The sequence below is a fragment of the Aethalodelphis obliquidens genome, unplaced genomic scaffold (assembly GCF_003676395.1).
Source record: "Aethalodelphis obliquidens isolate GAN/ISIS:26980383/991018 unplaced genomic scaffold, ASM367639v1 scaffold4, whole genome shotgun sequence".
NCBI classification, from domain to species: Eukaryota; Metazoa; Chordata; class Mammalia; order Artiodactyla; family Delphinidae; genus Aethalodelphis; species Aethalodelphis obliquidens.
Window position 1 is genome coordinate 8454975 of NW_020837948.1, and position 5904 is coordinate 8460878.

The 5904-nt window shown below is 37.0% G+C and overlaps 1 protein-coding gene across 1 annotated transcript in view; it reads left to right on the forward strand.

Annotated features, from left to right (window-relative positions):
- Positions 1–5904, forward strand: part of MEIKIN (meiotic kinetochore factor) — a 119190-nt gene that overhangs the window by 112379 nt on the left and 907 nt on the right. The gene's annotated exons all lie outside the window — the stretch shown is intronic.

Here is a 5904-nt window from a genome sequence, read left to right on the forward strand (position 1 = left end):
TCCTTTTTATATATTACTGGATTTGGTTTGCTGATTTTTTTTTTTTTAACATCTTTATTGGGGTATAATTGCTTTACAATGGTGTGTTAGTTTCTGCTTTATAACAAAGTGAATCAGTTATACATATACATATGTTCCCATATCTCTTCCCTCTTGCGTCTCCCTCCCTCCCACCCTCGGTTTGCTGATATTTTGTTGAGGATTTTTGCATCTATATTCATCAAAGATATTGGCCTGTAATTTTCTTTTTTTTGTAGTGTCTTTGTCTGCTTTTGGTATCAGGGCAACGGTGGCCTTATAGAATGAATTGAGAGTGTTCTTTCCTCTTCAATTTTTGGAATAGTTTGAGAAGAATAGGTATTAATTCTTTTTTATATGTTTGGTAGAATTCCCTTGTGAAGCTCTCTGGTCCTGGACTTTTGTTTGCTGGGAGCTTTTTTTAAATTACAGATTCTATTTCACTTCTAGTGATTGGTCTGTTTAAATTATTTGTAGCTTTTTGGTTCAGTCTTGGCAGGTTGTATGCTTCTATAAATTTGTCAGTTTCTTCCAGGTTGTCCAATTTGTGGACATACTAACTGTTCATAGTATTATCTTATGATTTTGCGGGAGTATTTCTTTGTTGTCAGTTGTTATTTCTCCTCTTTCATTAATTATTTTTTTTTCATTCATTAATTATTTTGAGTCCTCTCTTTTATCTTCTTGATGAACCTGGCTAAAAGTTTATCAATTTTTAAAATCTTTTTTAAAAAAACAGTCCTTGGTTTTATTGATCTTTTCTATGGTTTTTATCTCTATTGTACTTATTTCCTCTCTAATCTTTATCCTTCCTTCTGCTGACTTTGGGCTTTGTTTGTTCTTCTTTGTCTAATTCTTTTAAGTGGAATGTTAGGTTGTTTATTTGAGATTTTTCTTGTTTCTTGAAGAAGGCTGTATTGCTATAAACTTCCCTCTTAGAAATGTTTTTGCTGCATCTCATAGATTTTGGGAACTTTTTTTTCCATTTCATTTTTCTTGATGTATTTTTTGGTTTACTCTTCGATTTCATCATAGACCCATTGGTTTTTTAGTATCATGTTGTTTAGTCTCCACACGTTTGTTCTTTTCCCATTTTTCCTTCTGTAGTTGATTTGTATTTACATACCATTGTGGTTGGAAAAAAATGCATGATAATAATTCCTATCCCCTTAAATTTGTTGAGGCTTGTTTTGTGGCCCAGTATGTGATTTATCCTGGAGCACTTTCTATGTGCACTTGAAAAGAATGTGTATTCTGCTGTTTTTGGATTTAGCGTCCTATAGATATGTATTAAGTACAACCAGTCCATTGGGTTATTTAAGACCACTGTTTCTTTATTGATTTTCTGTCTGGATGATCTGTCCATTGATGCCAGTGGGGTGTTAATGTACCCTACTATTATTGTATTATTGCTAATTTCTCTCTTTATGTCTGTTAGTATTTGCTCTATATATGTAGTTGCTCCTGTATGGGTGCATATATGTTAATGAGTATAATACCCTCTTCTTGTATTGATTCCTTTATCATTGTGAATGATAATTAATCTTCATCTTTGTTATAGCCTTTGTTTTAAAATCTATTTTGTTTGATATGAGTATTGCTATCCCCACATTCTTGTTGTTTTTGTTTACATGAAATATATTTTCTATCCCCTCACTTTCAGTTTTTGAGTTTTGTGTGTGTCTTTAGCCCTGAAGTGAGCCTCAGATAGGCAGCATATTGAAGAGTCTTTTTTAATCCAGTCATCCACGCTGTCTTTTGGCTGGAGCATTTAGTCCATTGACACATAAAGTAATTATTGTAGGTATGTACTTATGCCATTTTATTACTTTTTTCCAGTTGTTTTTTGTAGTTGTTCTCTGTTGATTTCTTCTTCTTTTTGTTTCTACCATTGTGGTTTGATGATTTTCTTTAGTAGTGTATTTGGGTACATTTCTTTTTGATTTCTCTTTATCTACTGTAGCTTTCTGATTTGTGGTTACCATAGAAATAATATTGACCCATGATTATATCTACTTGTTTTAAACTTGTATTCATTTAAGTTCAAACACATTCTAAAAGATCTCCATTTTTTACTCCCCTCCCCAACATTTTGTGTTTTTGATGTCATATTTTACATCTTCATGCTTATCCTTTTGCTGGTAATTGTAGTTGTAGTTGCTCTTACAATATTTTGTCTTTTAATATGCACAGTGGTTTATTTAAGTAATCTTCAATCCTTACTATATACCTGCCTTTCCTAGTGGAATTTTCTCTTTCCTCTAGATTCTTACTTCTTTTCCATTTAGAGACCTTTCAACATTTCTTTTAGAGTAGGTTTAATATTGATGAATTCTTATAGTTTTTCCTTGTTTGAGAAGCTCTTTATCTCTCCTATTCTAAATGATAATCTTACTGCATAGAGTACCCTTGGTTGTAGGTTTTTCCCTTTTAGGACTTTGAAAATATAATGCTGCTCCCTTCTGGCCTGCAAAGTTTCTGCAGAAAAATCAGAGGATAGCAAAAAGGGGATTCCCCTGTATATGACTCTTTGTTTTTCTCTTGCTGCCTTTGGAATTCTCTCTTTATCTTTAACTTTTGCCATTTTAAGAATGATGTGTCCTGCTATAGGTCTGTTTGGGTTCATCTTGTTTGGGACCCTCTGTGCTTCCTGTACCTGGATATATGTTTCCTTTTCTAGATTTGTGAAGTTTTCAGCCTAATTTCTTCAAATACATTTTCAATCCCCTTTTCTCTCTCTTCTCCTTCTGGAAACCCTATAATGTGAATGTTGTCACACTTAATATTATCCTAAAGATCTCATAGGTTGCTTTTTTTTTTTAAATTTGTGTTTCTTTCTGCTGTTCTGATTGGATGATTTACATTATTTTATCTTCTAGGTCACTTATGCATTCTTCTGTATCACTTAGTCTGCTATTCATTCCTTCTAGTGTGTTTTTAAATTTCAACTATTGAATTTTTCATTTCTGATGAGGTCTTTTTTATATTTTCTCTTTCCTTGTTAAAATGATCAGTGTTTAGATCAATTATTTTTCCTAGTTCAGTTAACATTTTTATTACCAATGATTTGAATTCTTTATCTGGTAAATTGCTTATTTTTATTTGTTTGTTTTTCAGGGTTTTTTCCCTTGCTCTTTCAATTGAGGGCAGTTTCTCTGCCTTTTTGTTTTACTTAACTTTCTCTGCCTCCTTGAATTTAAATCAAACAGTTACCTGTTATGGTCTTGAAGAGGTGTTCTTACATGGGAGTTTTTCTCTGTAGACTGTATGTGCTCAGTGCCTTTGGTGGGAGGGATGGATTTGATGTGGACACCAGTCATGCCTTTCTTCAGTGTTGCTGGCAGCTATCACCTTGGAGGAGGTGGGGCTGGAGATGGAGGGGCTAGAACTTGCACAGGCTGTGAGGCAGGACTTCCTCTCTGCTGCATGGCTGTCACAACCCAGTCACAGCGGGTTCTGATCCCAAGCTGCTGGAGTAGAAGCCCTGAGGGTTGGGCTCATGCTGGCTCTGTTTTTAATTGTTTTTCCTTCTCCCTGCACCAGGACCTTTGCCCCAAAGGAGGGCTTGTGTACCTACAGAAGTCCAATGCTCTGCCTGTGTTCGTCACATTTTTTCCCAGGTCGTGGCTGCTCCAGATATAGACCTGTGGTATGGCATGGAGTGAGCCACACTCAGCTTGGGCTGGCGTACATAGCGAGGTGGTCGCGGGGAAACCCAGTGGCTGTGCTGTTGTCAGAAGTCTGGGCTGTTTCTGGGGTGCTGCTTGAGTAAACACCAGCAGTCAGCACTGCTGCTCTACCTTGGCTCTGCCCCAGAACCGGGTCACCTCTGCATCCCAAGGTCAAGTCTTTTCCCCTGAGCTGCTGCCCTAGATTCAGTGCCACACGGTGGCATGGAGTGAGCTGTGCTGGGGCGTTCACTTCACTCAGGTTGGGGAGTGATGTGAGGTGGCTGCTGGAAACCCAGCAGCTGCTGGGGCAGACCTCTGTCTTACCTGCCTGGGGGCAAGCCAGTACCTGTGCACTCCTCATGAGTGAAGTCCAGGTTTCATCAACCTTTCTGTCTCTCCCAGTGGTTCTCCAACCAGCCAATGGGCTGAATGAGTAGATTCTCCCAAGAAAACTCTGGTACTGTTCAGTATCAGAAGGATGGAAAATGAATTCTGGGCAGGAAAATTGCAGATGTCCACTTCAGAGGATGATATGAATTTTACATTTGAAGAGGTTTCTGTATAATCTTTATTTAAAATAGGAGGAGCCCTTCATAAATATGTATCTCTACTTCTGAGTTCTAAGAGACAAGATATGCCATGTTTGAAAGATACGGTATTTCTTTATTCTAGAGACGGTCTGCTTGACGGGATATTGTCTAAATTAACTGACAATCCCTATCAAATTACCAATAGCGTTTTTTACAGCCCCTTTGGTACTTACTTTCTTGTTGTTATAGTGAAATTATATGAGGATGTGATATGTATTTTGTCCATCGTTTCTGCTTAAAACTATTCTGAGCTGAATCTTGAAGAACAACTCTGACACTGACCTTGACCCTGATCATTTATTTTGTTGCTCTTATTTGATGAGAATCCTATGGACCTAAACTGGAGATCTCATCCTCCTAAGATTTGTGTCTGTTTCTACTACAAGTGTAGCTAGGGTTGAGTATCAATCTGGGACCATTTTGGCCCCCTTTAACGATTCTGGTTTTTTGTCACAATCTCAGGTTCAGCATTCCTTTCTTCCTGTTGGCCCATTTACGGTGTCCTGTTCTGAGCCAGTCACTGTGTCTAGTGGCATGGAATACATTGATTGGCTAGGCTGGGTCTTGTGACCTTGTTGGTGCTCAGAAGTGTTATCAGTGGTGCTGGGAAATCTGGACAGCTACATGTAAAAGAATGAAATTAGAACATTCTCTAACACCATGCACAAAAGTAGACTCAAAATGGATTAAAGACCTAAATGTAAGACCAGATAGTATAAAATTCCTAGAGTAAAACATAAGCAGGATGCTTTTTGACATAGTCGCAGTAATATCTTTTTGGATCCGTCTCCTAGAGTAATGGAAATAAGAACAAAAACAAACAAATGGTATCTAATTAAACTTAAAAGCTTTTGCACAGCAAAGGAAACCATAAACAAAATGAAGAAAGACACCCTACAGAATGGGAGAAAGTATTTGCAAACAATGCAACCGACAAGGGATTAATCTCCAAAATATACAAACAGCTCATGCAGCTCAGTATCAAAAAACCAAACAACCCAATGAAAAAATGGGTAGAAGACCTAAATAAACATTTTTCCAAAGAAGACATACAGATGGCCAAAAACCACATGAAAAGATGCTCAACATTGCTAATTAGAGAAATGCAAATCTAAACTACAGTGGAACCCTCCTACACTGTTGGTGGGAATGTAAATTGGTACAGCTGCTATGGAGAACATTATGGAGTTTCCTTTAAAAACTAAAAATAGAGCTACCATATGATCCTACAATTCCACTCCTGGGCATATATCTAGAGAAAACTATAATTCGAAAAGGTACATGCACCCCAGTGCTCATTGCAGCACTATTTACAGTAGCCAAGACATGGAAGCAACTTAAATGTCCATCGACAGATGAATAAAGAAGATGTGGTATATTTATACAATGGAATATTACTCAGCCATAAAAAAGAATGAAATAATACCATTTGCAGCAATATGGATGGACCTAGAGATCATCATACTAAGTAAAGTAAGCCAGACAAAGACAAATATCATATGATATCGCTTCTGTGTGGAATCTAAAAAAAAAACCAATATAAATGAACTTATTTACAAAACAGAAAGAGACTCACAGGCCTAGAAAACAAACTTATGGTTACTAAAGGGTAAGGGGGGGTGGGG